Source organism: Halichoerus grypus, chromosome 8, assembly GCF_964656455.1.
Source record: "Halichoerus grypus chromosome 8, mHalGry1.hap1.1, whole genome shotgun sequence".
Lineage (NCBI taxonomy): Eukaryota > Metazoa > Chordata > Mammalia > Carnivora > Phocidae > Halichoerus > Halichoerus grypus.
The window spans coordinates 45,582,348-45,599,263 of NC_135719.1; the positions used below are offsets into that span (position 1 = coordinate 45,582,348).

General features: G+C 37.7%; 1 protein-coding gene and 1 pseudogene across 2 annotated transcripts in view; one reads left to right on the forward strand and one right to left on the reverse strand.

The window, feature by feature from the left end:
• Positions 1–16,916, reverse strand: part of GLCE (glucuronic acid epimerase) — a 112,102-nt gene that overhangs the window by 69,176 nt on the left and 26,010 nt on the right. The gene's annotated exons all lie outside the window — the stretch shown is intronic.
• Positions 27–1,061, forward strand: LOC118525149 (peptidyl-prolyl cis-trans isomerase A pseudogene; annotated as a pseudogene).

The following is a 16,916-nucleotide window of genomic DNA, read 5'->3' on the forward strand; positions in this document are numbered from 1 at the left end:
CTATAATTAAAAAGAACCACTTGCAGATGCCGCTGCCCCAGAGCTGCCTGTGCCCACCCAGCCATGGTCACCCCATTGTGTTTTTTGATATCACTGTGGACAGCAAGTGCTCTGGCCACATCTCCTTCAAGCTGTTTGCAGAGCTCCAAAGACAACAGAAAACTTTTGTGCTCTGAGCACTGGGGAGAAAGGATTTGGTTATAAAGGTGCCTGCTTTCATAGGCTTATTCCAGGATTTACATGCCAAGGTGATGACTTCATATGCCATAATGGCACTGGCAGCAAGTCCATCTATGGGGAGAAATTTGATGATGAGAATTTCATCCTGAAGCACACAGGTCCTGGCATTTTATCCATAGCAAATGCTAGACCCCACAAACGGTTCCCAGTTTTTCATCTGCACTGCCAAGACTGAGTGGTTGGATGGCAAGTACGTGTTCTTTGGCAAGCTGAAGGAGGGCATGAATATTGTAAAAGCCATGGAGTGCTTTGGGGCCAGGAATGACAAGACCAGCAAGATGATCACCATTGCTGACTATGGACAAATCTAATAAATTTCACTTGTGTTTTATCTTAACTACCAGACCATTTCTTCTGTAGCTCAGGAGAGCACCCCTTCACCCCCACCTGTTTAAAATATCCTATAATCTTTGTGTTCTCACTGCAATTCTACAGGTTTCATGTTTTCCTTACTCCCCTCCAAGTCTAGATGGATTACAGTTAAGTTTATGATTATGAAATAAAAATTAAACAAACAAAAGAATGACCATACCAAGTGCTGGCAAATAGGCAAAACAACTAGAACTACCACACATTGCTGATGGGCATATAAAGTGTTACAACCAATTTAGAAAACAGTTTGGCAATTTCTTATTAAGTAAAATTATATAATTACCAACAGTCTCACTACTATGTATTTACCCAAGAGAAATGAAAACTCGCATTCACAAAAGCCAACAAACAAATGTTTATAACATCTCTATTCAAAATAGCTACAAACTTGAAATAACTCAAAGTCCTTCAATGAATTAAGGGATAAACTATGGTACATCTATACAATCAAATACTACTCAGCAATAAAAATGAATGAAATAATGATATACAAAACAAGTTAGGTGAAATCTTAAGGCACTATGCTGAGTAAATGCATGTGTAACTATCTCAAATAGCTATATACTTTATGATCCCATTTAGTGGCCATTTTTGAAAAGACAAAATTAAATGACAAAGTGGTTGCCCGGGGTATTGGGTGAGAGAGTACAACTACAAAGGGACAGCGTAAGGGAGTTTTATGAACTAATGGAACTATCTGGATATCTGGATACTGACTGTGATGACAGTTACACGAAAATCTACACATGTTAAAGTTCATCAACTGTACACACAAAAAGTCAATTTTACTGCATGTTCGTTAAAAAATTAATTTCTGATACTTAAACAAATAACCTTTAAGTCATCAAGATTTTTCCAGGATATTTAGTTTGGATTTTACAGTCTATAAAAATCCTCTCATTTATTCTGGCTACTTTTAAGATAGAACAAATGACAAATTTCTCAGCTCAGCCCTAAAATATAGAATCACTGGGGGATCAGTTCCTCTAGTCAGTGCGTCACCTGCAAAGGATCAATCACAATCCCACCTAATTGAAGAGTAGATCCTGACATGTACTTAACGGCATCATAAAAGAACTTTCATTAATTTTTTTAAAAAGATTGATTTATAGCCAGAAAATTCCAGGGAGGGGGAAAAAAGGTGATTAATTCTACTTCAAATGCATTAAGAACATTCTAAAAATTGGAGAATAAAATAATCATTTGTTTCCACCTTTATTATCAGGGGAAAATTGTTTTACTTGAATATGAAAAAGGTGAAGCAAGGATGTAAATCAGGTAACATAATATTTCAGAATTCTACTCTTTTGCAAGAGTTTTACCTCAACTAATATAGTACTACTATAAGCTTCCATTATACTATACATACGCATAGCACAAAACATTCAAATCCACACACTACAATTGGTTTAAATTTAAAAATCTACATAGAAAGGCACTACCTCTCCTGAAAACACCTTTATTATTATTTAATCTATCTGATTCCTAGGTTTATCTTAGGTGTTATTTTTTAAAATCATATTCAGGCAAATATTTTATTTAAATAAAACTCACTAATTACTTTTTTTTTAAAGGATACAACTGTTCTCAGTTGTGTTAGTAAATTTAGCAACAATTTTACATTGCTATACTTTGTTTAAAAGAATCGGAGATCTTTTTAAAAAGCCAATCTCCAACTGCACTAATTTCAAATGGAAAACAAAAACCTCTGTAAGGAACAGTTCTTGCCTTAAGGCTTTCTGTTTTCCTAATATTACATTCAATTAGAAGTTAAATGGCCTGCTTCAGAATTTAGATTTATTTTCCCTAGAAACACATTTGGAAAAATATATGACTTACATCTGAAACCATATCCTTTCAAACTGAAGCCATTTTTATGTAGCCATGGTAATAGTTCACTAAGGCCAGTTTAGTTTTAACACCCACTAAAACGGCGCCTACTGCAAATCAGTATGCTTATTCCTCCACGTAATCTTCTCAGTAAATGTTCAATTTACTAAACAAAGGCTGCTTTAGTAATTCAAATCTGACGTCTAAAGATGCAAATATACCTGTCAAAAGCTTTAAGTAAATCGGTAAATTCCATCTCTCTGTGGCATTGCATGTATTTAAGTCACTGCTACATTTTAATGTCCAAAACCACAGAGGATTTTTTTCCCTTCTCTTTTTACAAAAATCAAAAGAACCTCAGTTATTTTCATTATTATGTTGTTATACTTCCAGCATCCTTCAAAAGTTTCCCTTTAATAAGATTCTGCCTATGAACGAAATCTGACAGGATGCTACACTTGCAACTAGACATTGAAGCATTAAAAAAAAAAAAAGCCCACAGAAATCAACATTACCTGTTAATGCTTTCATTTACAGTGCATTAAACCACCTCTATAAAATAAAAGTAGCTATCACCTTCCTTGACCCACATTAATATCACCCAAACTTAATAGGACAATACCCATCTTAACATAAGCAAATGAAATGAATTTTTCAACCACTGTTCTAAAATTTCTTTTATCAGAAATAAAATTTTGTGTAAATATACTTAGGCTACTTGTTTGGAGACATGAAGAGTCATATGGATAAGATATCCATAAATAATGTTAAACTGCCAGAGAATCATGAAGGAATTTTGGTTGGAGCTCTGTATGTACCAAAATTAAGAAGGTGCTCTAAGACCCCATGTGAATTTATGCTTTGGAGCTCAAACCTGTGTAACAAATATATTTAACCACTTGCCAATTGTTCTGATAAAAAGTTCTGTGATGATCAAGTTTGAAATTGATGCTGGTATATTATCTATAAACCTCACATACCCATGCTTATTCCAACCCATCATTACTAAAGTTCCTCATTGCTGCTCTGGGACATTGCATAGCACAGAATAACCTTGACCATCACTGAAAAAATTAAGAACTGTCTTTAAAAGTCTTTGAACAGGGACGCCTGGGTGGCTCAGTCAGTTAAGCGTCTGCCTTCGGCTTGGGTAATGATCCCAGGGTCCTGGGATCGAGTCCTGCATTGGGCTCCTTGCTTGGCGGGGAGCCTGCTCCTCCCTCTGCCTGCTCCACCTGCCGCTCCCCCTGCTTGTGCTCTCTGTCTGACAAATATATAAATAAAATCTTAAAAAAAAAAAAAAAAGTCTTTGAACAGTTGGTAAGAATCCTGTGGTCTTTCACAAAAAACAGACACTCAGCACACAGTGGGAGCACAACAGGGAGTTGTACATGAAGAAGGTAACTCTAGGCATAGTAAACAGATAGTCAATCTCTTTCACTATCTTATTTTTATTCATTCATTTTATCCCCTATTATTTTAAGAGGCTATCCATCCACGGAAAAGCCATATTGAGAAGTTTATTTTAATGTTCTTTAGGGTTGGCAATTCTTCATTATCTATTGATGAATACAGGGATTAAAACAACTGCTGATTTTTTTTTTAATTGGGTAGGTACTTTCTGGCTGTCGAACCCAGGGAAAAAAAGCAAAAGTGCCAATTTATATGATGACAGCATTTGTAAAGCTGCCTTTAGCACTTTGGAGTTTTAACTCAGAAAAGGAAGATGGAGTACATGGTAATTCTTAAGGCCTTTTACAAAATTCTTCAGCAGGTATCTGATTAAATCTTAACCTGTCATCTGAGTCTGGATTGAACTCAAAATTCCTCACTGCTTTTAGAGTAGAAAATATCAGAAAAGAGAGATAAATCAGGTTCCTAACAATGCAAAGGAAAACCAAAGTAAGCCTTTGTGAACAGTATCTGTTAAGCATCTAAGATGTAAAACACTGGTCTAGTGGTGGGATGAGGAAAGGGCCACAACAAGGAACACTAGTACCTGCTTTCAAAGAACTTAATGTAAATACAAAGTACATGAAGAATCCTTTATAAAGCACTGCTCTGTTTCGCATGTTTTTATAAGTATGCTGCTATATACATGCAGGCAGGGCAGGGATTGTGTCCTGTCTTGTTTATCACAATAGCCCCAGTGCCTATAGCAATGCCCGGGACAATGCAAGTAATCAAAAATTATTTGTTGGACAAATGAAGACTTTCAACAGCTATGTCAATACTGACATTTGCTTTCCTTGACTCCAATGACCTAGCCCCTTTTGACAGACAGAACAGCCCTCCAAAGATGTCCTTGCTCCTTTCCCTCCTACCCCCAGCCTAGCTATCCTTACATGGCAAAAAAGACTTTCAGTTATAATTAAGATTAAGGATGCTAAAATGGGGAGGTTGGCCTAAATTATCCAAGTGGGTCCAATTTAATCCTTTAAAGTGGAAGGGGGGGGCACCTGGGTAGCTCAGTCATTAAGCGTCTGCCTTTGGCTCAGGTCATGATCCCAGGGTCCTGGGATCGAGCCCCGCATCGGGCTCCCTGCTAAGCGGGAAGCCTGCTTGTCCCTATCCCACTCCCCCTGCTTGTGTTCCCTCTCTTGCTGTCTCTGTCAAATAAATAAATAAAATCTTTAAAAAAAATAAATAAAGTGGAAGAGGAAGACAAAAGGTGGATCAGAGAGATGAATGAGACAGAAGGAGGAGGAAATACCTTAAGCGTGAAAGGGCCTTGACCTGTTGTTGTGGGCTTTTAAAATAGAGGAAAGAATGCCACAAGCCAAGGAATGAGGGTGGTGTTTAGGGTCTGAGAAGGGTCCTCATCTGACAGCCAGCAAGGCAACTGGGATGTCAGCCCTACAACTGCAAGGAAAAGAATGCTACCCTGCGGAAATCTTGACTTTAGCCCAGCTGGACCCTCTCGTTGTCCTACTGACCTACAGAATGTAAGATAATAGATTTCTGTTGTTTAAGCCACAAAGTCTGTAGTGATTTGCCACTGCAGCAATAGAAAACAAACAAAAAAACCCCTCTAACCTCTACTCTAGCAACCTGAATGTATAGTCTCTTGCCATCACCTCAACGCTACTTCAAAGATCTCAAATCCTTAAATGCTTCAATCTGACCACAATCTCCTATTAACTCTTCTACTTCATGCTGCTGGTACCTGTCATTATGAAGGAAATACCTTGTTTAAAGGAAGGGATATCTTGAAACAAAATGTGTTGTTTACCAATCCCAAATTCTATTTTCTAGTTACAATGTTCAGTCAGCATCCTACCAAAGAGTGCATGACTGCCCCCACAGAATGGTTACGATAAAACTGCAAATTTCACATTCCCTGCAACATGCAGGACCATGGACATACATAGAAATGTGTTATTAAAAAACGCAGTGTGTCAAGTCCAGATTAACTTACTTTCAAAAGAAAAGCCTTTTGTTTTTAAATCTGGAACCATTTCTTTGCCTCTTTATATTTATACACTTGCTCTAAAATATTAAAAAAACAACCTCATAAACAATCTGTTCAAGAGTAATTAGAATTTTATCTAGTTAAAACAACAGCAGAGCATGCCACAACACAGATGGCAGAAGACTTTCTCCTTGCCTGATCAGTGTCAAAGAACTGTTCTCCTATTTCATGATTAAGAAGAATTCTGTTGCAGGCTATCTCATTGACAAAACACACGCTAGTGGAAGGACAGCTTTATTAAGAAAACCTTTGTTCTGCAGAACTCTTGGCTATTTCTCAATGTAAAGATTTTTCTTACTGCCCAGATAAAACCTAGCCAAATATATGATTAAGGAATCAGAATGGCCGGAAATCTGTACTATTGATCTCATTCTGGTTCCAAGTCCTTAAGCACACTCATTCCTTGTGGAACAGGTTTCCAAACTTGGAGCTTTTAAAAATCCCAATGTTCAACTTATACCCCATACCAATGAACTCAGATTATCTGGGGAATGGGACAGGCATAAGTATTTTTAAAGATCCCAAAGTGGTTCCAGTATGATTTATGATTAGCAGTGTGGCATGGTACAGTGCACTTTATGGAATTGGCAGCCTGGGTTCTGGCACTGGCCCTGCCACCAGCAAGTTTGGGTACATCACTGACTGGGTAGCCATTTCCTCATCTGTAAAAAGATAAGGCTGGGTAAGTTATTGCTAATATTGAACATGTTATGAGTCTAGGATGAGATTCCTTAGTTCTCTTCTAAAGATTAAACTGCCTCAATTTTAAATGCCCGCCCCCACCAAAATCCAAATCTGTGACCTGATACTTTTCCCGACCTATTAAGAGCTTATTTTTGTAAAGAAAGATTATTTTATAGTAGGGATCAAATTTATCTATGCTTCAACTGCTCAGATTTTGATACATCATTATGTCTATCCAGGTCATAAGGTAGTATATAGACTGGGAATGATGGGAACCTTGAATGATCTCAAAATACAGCTTGCTATTAGACTATTTCTTGAATTCCCATTAAGTTACATGTATTCTGATTTTCCTAAGTAGCATTGCTGGTTTTATTTAGGTCACAGAGGCATCATATGATTTTTAACTTTTCACTAATGTTAACTTATTTCATAAAAGCAAAGCATTAAGGACATGGGAAAACAGGGATTGGGAGAACCCCTGAGTAGCAGCTGTGTTTGACAGTGTTACCCTGAGTTCTCACCCTTGCCCGCCCTCTCACAGATACATGCTACCAAAGATGAGGGTGCTTGGAAAAAAGGCTAATCCATTCAACATGTTAAGCACTTCATAGTACCAGGGTTTGGGGACTGGGTGGCACACTTCTAAAATGGACCTCCAATGATCCCTGCATTCATGGTACTCACATGCTTGTGTAATTCCCTGTTCTGCTGAGTGTGGGCTGGGCCTAGTGACTTCCTTCTAAAGAACAGAATAGGGCAAAAGTGAAGGGATGTCACATGTGTGATTAGGTTAAAAAGATTCTGATGTCCTACTTGCTAGCACTCTCTTCTGCTGGTACTCTTTCTTGCCCTCTTGCTTACTTGCTCTGAGGGAGACACTCTGGAAAGGTCCACGTGGCAAGGGACCAAGGGAGGCCTCTCTGACCAATAGCCCAACCAGGAAATGAATCCTGCTAACAACCATGTGAATGAGCTAGGAAGTGGATCCTTCCACAGTAAACTTTCAGATGAGACTGCAGGCCTGGTCAACACACTGACTGTGGCCTTGTAAAAGACCCACCTAAGCCATTCCTATATTCCTGCCCTACAGTGAGATAATGTGGTTTTGAGCTGCTAAGTTTTGAAGGCAATTTATTAGGCAGCAATAGATAATACAGGCACATAACAATGAACAAAAACACTGTACTGAAGGAACCAAGAGTTGAGTAATGAGTAGGATCAAGGTACCAACAATCTGGTAATGGGTGAGAGACATGTACATAAATGTAATAAAGTGTTTTAAGCACTCTGACAGAAGTATATATATGCGGGTATGGTGGGGACATAAGAAAGGGTTTGTTTTTGGAAGGGCACAGGCAATGAAGTTCCTTGAAAGGGAGGAATGTGAGTTATAAGCATGAAATATAATGGTCAGTTTGGAAAACTACAGGTAATCTGGTAAGTCTGGAACATAGAGGGCAGAGATGATTATTAATCCTTCAACTTCAAAAATGTGCAAACATTTATAGGTAGCATAAGAGTCGAAGAGCTCTCTGGTATTGTACATAGTATAACTTTAGTTATATTAGTAAACTCTCAACCTCCACTAGATTACAGAACATCATTTTATTATGGAATAATATCACTAATTATGAATAAATGGTCCATGCTCCAAGACAGGACTCGGTGAGGGCCAATCTTTCCACCTGTATCCTAGATCCCAATTCCCCTCCACCTATGCAAGGAAAATGCTTCAGCAATGACCTCTTCTCTTTACTGCATTGTCAAATATTCCCTCTCTACTTGGTCATTCCCACCCCATATTTAAAAACAAAAATAAAAGGCGTCTGGGTGGCTCAGTTGTTAAGCGTCTGCCTTTGGCTCAGGTCATGGTCCCAGGGTCCCAGGGTCCCAGGGTCCAGCCCGAGTCCCACATCGGGCTCCCTGCTTGGCGGGAAGCCTGCTTCTCCCTCTCCCACTCCCCCTGCTTGTGTTCCCTCTCTTGCTGTGTCTCTCTCCGTCAAATAAATAAAATCTTTAAAAAAAAAAAAACAAAAATAAAATTCCCTCCCTTAACTCTATATGCCATGTGTGTATAGCTCCCCCTTTGTAAGTGTTGTCAATACTTACCATCTCATCTCCTCTTGAATCCCTGTCAACCAGGTTTTATTCTCCATCTATTTGTCAAACTTGCCCTTAATAAAGTCAATAATGACTTCCACATTGCTAAATACAATGATCAATTCTCAGTCTTCCTCTTACTTTACCTATGACCAGCAGCTAATACAAACAGTAACTCCTCCTGTAAAATGCATGGCTCCCAGAACACCCAAATCTCCTGGTTTTCATCTTTCTTATTCTCTTTTGCTGGTTCATTTCTCTTCCCCCTAATTATAGAATGTTCTAGACTTCAGTCCTTGGATCCCTTCTTTCTTGTATGATACTGTAATTTATAAAAAGAAATATATATTCAGTCTTCACCGTTTCTGGCACGAAGCTCCTAAAACTCCTGGAATTTTGGAATTTCCTAAGAGATGAGAACAATAAAGGTGTCTTTTGTTATGTTAATGAGGTGACTTAGAAAGCACCAAGGAAAGGAGCTGGTTACAGGAAGACCAGTTGAAACTTTCAGTCCCACCCACTTGACCTATGGAAAAGGAGAGGGTCAAGTGGCTGGAGGTTGAATCAATCACCAATGGCCAATGATTTAATCAATCGTGTCTATGTAATGAAGCCTCCATAAAAGGCTGAGGAGTTTAAAAGAGCTTCCAGGTTAGTGAACATATGGACACTTGGAAAGAGTAGTGTGCTCCCTGAGGGCACAGAAGCTCTGCACCCTTTCTTCATATCTTGCCCTATGCATCTCCTTCCACCTGGCTGTTCCTGAGTTATATCCTTTTATAAGAAACCAGTAATCTGTAAGTAAAGTGTTTTGAATTCTTTTAGCCACTCTAGCATAAATTAACCAAACTCAAGAATGGAGGGTCACTGGGAATATCTGATCTATAGCTGGTGGGTCAGAAGCACAGGGTAATAACCTGGACTTGCATCTGGCATCTGAAAGGGGAATTAGTCTTGTAGGACTGAGCCCTTAACCCGTGGAATCTGCTATCTCTAGACAGATAGTTAGAATTGAGTTGAATTGTAGGACATCCAGCTGGTATCTCAAGAACTGCTTGGTGTGTGGGGGAAAACACAGTCTGGAATTGGGTACAGAACAGTACTTCCATCTACATTCACTCTCTAGGTGGTCTCCTCCAATATGAGGGCTTTAAATACAATCTCCAAACTGACAACTCCCCAAATTATTTACTGGTAGATAAACAGCCTGTCGTCTCTCCATAATTGTCTTCTAATACATCCAAACTGCCTACTCAACATTTTTTACTTGGAATTTAATAAGGATTTTTTAGCAGATTCAAAACCAAACTTCTGGAGTGCCTGGGTGGCTCATTCAGTTAAGTGTCTGCCTTCAGCTCAGGTCATGATCTCAGGGTCCTGGGATGAAGCCCTGCTCCCTCTCTTGCCCCTCCCCCCACTCATTCTCTTGCTCTCTCTCTCTCATAAATAAAATCTTTAAAAAAAAACAAAAACCAAACTCCTAATTAACCTCACCACCACCCAACCCACAAACTTGCTCCTCCTTCCACAGTCTTCCATCTTAGTAAATGGTAACTATAAGCTTCTAATAGCTTAGGCCAAAACACCTACTGTTAGCCCTGCTTTCCCTCTCCCTCTTATTTCCTATCAGCAAAACCTGTTGACTTCACTTTTAAAATAGAATCCAACCATTTTTCATCATCTCCATTGCTACAGTCTCCTAAATGATCTATTTCTGCCTCAAACCCCCCACTCGCCCACCACTGGTGATAATTAAAAAAAAAAAAAAGGCCATGTGATCACTCTGCTCAAAACTGTCTAATGGCCTCCTTTTTTCAGATTAAAAGGGAAAGTCCCCCTAAGTTCAATTAACTAGCTTGCCATTACTTTTCTGACCTCATCTAATATTCTCTCCTAGGCTCACTCTACTCAGTCACATTGGCCTCCTCCCTGTTCCTCGAACACATGAGGCACACTTTCTTAGGGCCACTGAACTTGCTTTTACCTTGGAACAGGAATACTCTTCCCTGAGATAGCTTTTTGTATAGAATGCTTCTTCATGTCTTTGTTCAATCGTTCCCTTCTTTCTCTGGCCTGCCCTCCTCCAATCCCCATACCTCCCAATATTCCCCATCCCCTTTCCATCTCTTATTTTTCTCTACAGTACCTATTGTTATCTGGCATACTATGTACCTCATCTGTTATTTTCTGTCTCCCTTCACTAGAATGTAAGCTCCACAAGAACAGGAATTTTTGTCTATTTTCTTTACTGTTGTACACTGCTCTAGAACAGTGCCTGACAATAGTGGGCACTATATTAATATTTTTGTTCAATGAATGAATGAACCAACCAAGGGGATTCTCCCACTGATCCATTTTAATATCGTTAGGGGAATAATCTGAATAATTTCAAAGGTACCAAAATATTACATCCATATTTCAATCATTATGATTTAAGTTCTGGCAGATTTAAGTCCCTAATTATATTCATATTGGGCTCACATTCGCTTGCATTCCCTTGGATGCATAATAATTATATGGGGAATAGTGCAGAATCATCTTAAACAAGGAGAACCCAGATTGATTTTTTTTTTAAAAGATTTATTGATTTGAGAGAGAGAGAGAGAGAAAGAGAGAGAGGGAGGGAGGGAGGGCAGAGGGAAACGGGAATCTCAAGCAGACTCTGCACCAACCATGGAGACTGAGTCAGGGCTCCATCTCACGACCCCGAGATCATGACCTGAGCCAAAAGCAGGAGTTGGACGCTCAATGGAATGCGCTCCCCAGATTGATTTTTAAAAATAATTTTCCATAGGGGCACCTATGGAGGCTCAGTAGGTTAAGCGTCTGCCTTTGGCTCAGGTCATAATCCCGGGACCCTGGGATCAAGCCCCTGCTCAGTGGGGAGCCTGCTTCTCCCTCTCCCTCTTCCCTCCACTTGTACTCTCCCTCTCTCTCTCTCAAATAAATAAAAATCTTTAAAAAAAATTTCTTTCTATAGATAATCCAAAGTGGAAAATCCACACACAATATTTCGCAGAATATAACTGTTAAGAATTTGCAAAGTCTAGGAGTAGAGGAGAAGTAAACATTTCAATCAAATTTTACTAGTACAAAAAAAACTTTAAGATTTTATAAATTTTTTCATTGGTAATTTATAACCTTTGCATAATACAATATCATGTATTTTCCATCTATACTCCGACCTACATTTTCCTTTTTCTAAACTATCAGTGATAAAAGAAATGAACTATTTAGATGAAATTAAAAGATTCTCAATGAACAGGACTTGATTGAGCTGAGATAAAATTTTATAACTATATTATTATATTTGTATTTGTATAATGTTTTACACATTTTCCAAAATGCTTTCACATCTTTATGATCTTCATACTGATACGTACAATAAGCGAGCAGCTATTATCACACCCTCACCCACCTCCCACATACTTAACACACACTTTATAGATGGAAAAAAATTGAGTCTTAAAGAGATTAACTGACTTGCTCAGGGGCACAAAGCTATATAAGTGGTTCAACCTGGACTGTAACCAAGTTCTTTCCAATTCAAGTCTACTGTTTTCTATCACACCTCACCCAGTGATTAAAGAAAGGTACCACTGCCTAAGTCTACAAAACTTGACTGCAAAAGCGTCTTCCTTCAGGATTGGATATTTTCACATTCCAACCTATTATAAAATGCTTTTTGCAGATGGTACAAATGTGATAACATTCTCACAAAAGAAATGAAAAAAGCCCAAGAAGTCAATAAAATCGAGTAAAGAAAACTCAGTATCCAAAGCAGTAGTAAAATGAGATTAATGGTTATTCTCTGCACACAAGATCGGTTAAGCATCTGCCTTCGGCTCAGGTCATGATCCCAAGGTCCTGGGATCGGCCCTGCATCGGGCTCTCTGCTCAGTGGGGGTCTGCTTCTCCCTCTCTGCTCTCTCTCTCAAGTAAATAAAATACTTAAAAAAAAATAAAAATAAAAAAATAAGTTAGTCTTGCCGTAAAGGCAATTCTGGGTTTGCCCTGAAACTGCTTAAAAACAAGCCATGAAAGGACCAAACTTACCTGCAAGTAATTTAGCAGTTTACCATAAAAATTCTGACATTCTTTAATGTAATACAACAAAATCCAGCAAACAACATAAAACAATGATAAGCATACAATAATCAAAAATTATAAAATACAGCATAAAAATAGGTTTATGAATAAGCAATAAAATGTGACCCATGAACTAGAAAACTATAGCAATATTAACAGAACCAGAAATGAAAGAGATGAGCAAATCAGGAGATGAAGATATTAGAGCAGCTAAAATAAATATATTTGCTCAACAACATGATAGAATATCCAAATATAATGAGACAAGGAAACCTATAAAAACAAGTCAAATGGAACTTCTTGAAAATGAAATATAATGAAATGAAAAATATAATATCTGAAATAAAAATATAACTGGAAGGGATTTATAGTAAACCACTGCAGAAGTAAACCTAGAGACTGAAGAATAAAACTACTCAAAAAAGGAGAGAGAAGGGGAACAAAGATGTTCCCCTCCCCCAAATGAACAGACTCAGTGACCTGTGGGACAGTACCAGCAGTCTAACATATGTTTAACCGAAGCATGAAAACAAAAGAGGTGGAGCAGTGTTGGAAAAAATAATGGCTGAGAAAATTTCAATTTGTTGAATACCTCAAATTTACAGGTCCAAGAAGTCCAAGGAATCCCACACAGGATAAACACAAATACACATTCACACGTACACATAAAGTACATCATAGACCAATTACTGACAACAGTGATGAAAAATCTTAAAAGCAGCTGGAGGAAAAAAGGTACACTACATACAATGGAACAAAGACAAGAATCGCCACAAATTTCTCCTCAGAAGGTATCCAAGCCAGAAGACAACAAAATAAAATCTTTAAAGTGCGAAAAGGTAAAAGCAAGGTGACCTACTATGCAGAAGAGAGTTAACATAGCAAGCTCAAGACTGCTATCCTTAGAAAACATTCCCTAATACAGGTGGTTTACTGTACCTACAGTGTTTGTGTAAACAGTATGATTGATGCTAAACACCTGCTTTCCTTCTGGGAGACTGGTATTTTGGTGCATGCTAGGCAGAGGATGCTCATGTGACCAACTCTCAATAAAAACTTCGGACACTGAGTCTCTAATGGGCTTCCCTGTTAGACAACATTTTTATGTGCTGTCACAATTCATTGTTAAGAGAATTAAACATGTCCTGTGTGACTCCACTGGGAGAAGACTCTTGGAAGTTTGTGCTTTGTTTTCTCCAGGTTTTACTCATGCACCTTTTCCCTTTGCTAATTTGGCTTTGCATCCTTTCACTGTAATAAATCATGAGTACAACTATATATCCAGTCCTGAGAATTCTCCTAGTGAACCACCAAACCTGAAGGCAGTCCTGGAGACTCTTAACAGACTAAAAGTCAGTACTGGAAAAAATATCTTTCTGAAATGTTGATAAAATACTTTTTAGACAAATAAAAGCTGAGAGAATTTGTTACCAGGAGACTTGTACATTAAAAAATTCTGAGAAAGAATTTCTGCAGAAGAAAAATGATGATAAACAAAAACATAAATCTATACAAAGGAATGAAGAGCACTAAAATGAGTAAATATGTGAATAAATATAAAATAGATTTTCCTTATTTTAAAAATAATAATCTAGTATGGGGTTTATAAAATATATAGAAGTAAAACATATGACAACATTTGGAAAAGTGATGGGATAAGGGAAAAAATACACTGTGTTTAAGTCATACATTATACATGAAGTGATAGATTATTATTTGTAGGAAGACTGTGATAAGTTAAAGGTGCTTATTATAACCATGTCAACCACCAAAAAAGAAAAAAAAGAAAAAGAGTTGCAGTTCATAAGGCAATAGTGGAGATAAAATCAAATACTAAAATGTACTCAATTTAAAAGAAGGTAAGAGTAAAAAAAGCAAAGAGATGGGACAAAGGAAACAAATAGCAAGATGGCAGACACAAGCCCAATCACATTATATAACACCTGACTGAAAGGAAGAGATTATCAAATTGTGTAAGATGTTGTCTAAAAAGAAATCCACTTCAAATATAAAAAAACAAAAAGGTTAAAATTAAAGGATTATAAAAATATACCAGGTTACCACTAATCAATAAAGAGCTAGAATAGCTATCTTAGTATCAGGTAAAGTATATTTCATAGCTAAAGCTATTACCAAAGATAAATAGGGTCATTTCATAATGATAAAGGAATCGATTTAATCATGAAGATGTAAGAATTCTAAACTATAGAGCTTTAAAATACATAAAGCAAAAACTGATAGAATTGCAAGGAAGAATAGACAAATCCACAATTATTGTCCATGATTTCAACACTACTGTCTCAATATGTGGTAGAACAAGTACACAGAAAATGAGTAAGGATATAGCAGACTTGAACAATACTATCAACCAACTTGATCTAACTGAATTTAAAGAACATTCCATCAACAGCGGAATATACATTACTTTCAAGTACACAGAGAACCATTACCCAAGAGTCTACATTCTGAGCCATAAAACCATTCTCAATAAATTTTAAGAATTTTAAGTCATAAAAAAATATATTCTATTATTACAATGGAATTAAATTAGAAATTAAAATCTGAACATCTTTAAAATCCCCAAACATCTAGAAACTAAATGACACTCTGTATCTTAAAAAAGAAAGCATGAAATCAATGACCTAAGCTTCCACCTTAAGAAATCAGTAAGAGAAGAGCAAAATAAACCTAAACAGTAAATTAAGTGTTCTCTCCTTTTCTGTAAAAGAAAAAAAAAAAAAAAAGCAAGCAGAAGATGGAGGGGCGGGTAAGGAGAATAAAAGGTTAGGACAACAAAACAGAAAAGAGGTGGAAAAAAAAGTCAATAAGACCAAAAGCTAATTTTTTGAGATTAGTAAAATGCAAAATGGTAAGGACACTTTGGAAGACAGTCTGGCAGTGTCTTATAAAACGAAACATATTCTTATACAATCCAGCATTCATACTCCTTGGTATTGACCCAAATGATTTGAAAACGTATCTTTACACAAAAACCTAGATATTAATATTTATATAAGCCTTATTTATAATTGTCAAAACTTGAGGGGTGCCTGGGTGGTTCAGTCAGTTAAGCGTCTGCCTTCAGCTCAGGTCATGATCTCAGGGTCCTGAGATGGAGCCCCACATCGGGCTCCCTGCTCAGTGGGGAGTCTGCTTCTCCCTCCCCCACCAGCTCGTATGCACTCTCTAATAAGCGAATAAAAATTTTTTTTGTAATAAGTGAATAAAATCTTTAAACAAAATAAACAAAACTTGCAAGCAACCAAGATGTCCTTCAGGAGCTGAATGGATAAACTATGGAACATTCACAGAATGGAATATTATTCAGGGCTTTAAAAAGAGCTATCAAGCCATGAAAAGACATGGAGGAAACTTAAATGCATATTACTAAGTGAAGGAAACCAATGTGAAAAAGCTATATACCATATGACATTCTGGAAAAGGCAAAACTATGCCAGGAGTTGGGGGAGGGAGAAATGAACAGGCGGAGCACACAATTTTTAGGGCAAACTACTCTATATGATGCTATAATGGTGAATACATGAGTATTCACATGTGTCCAAACCCATACAACACCAAAAGTGAATCCTAAGGTAAACTATGGACTTTGGGTGATAATGATGCGTCAATATAGATTCGAGTGTTAGTGGTGGGAGAGGCTGTGCATGTATGAGAGCAGGGGTATATAGAAAAATCTGCACTTTCTACTCAACTTTGCTGGGAACCTAAAACTGCTCTAAAAAACAAAGTCTGTTTTAAAAGAAATTTTTAAGTCCATGAAACCGAAAGTGGTTCTTTGATATAAGTAAAACTGAAAAACCCCTAGCCAGACTAATCAGGAGGAAAAAAGGAAAAGAGGCAAAACACCAATATCAGAAATAGGAGAGAGAAATTATAGACATCAAAAAAATAAGGGAGGGCACCTGGGTGGCTCAGTTGGTTGAGCGACTGCCTTCGGCTTGGGTCATGATCCTGGGGTCCTGGGATTGAGTCCCACATCAGGCTCCCCCTGCTCTGTGGAGAGCCTGCTTCTCCCTCTCCCTGCTGCTCCCCCCTGCTTGTGCTCTCTCTCTCAAATAATGAATAAAATCTTTAAAAAATAAATAAATAGGTGCACCTGGGTGGC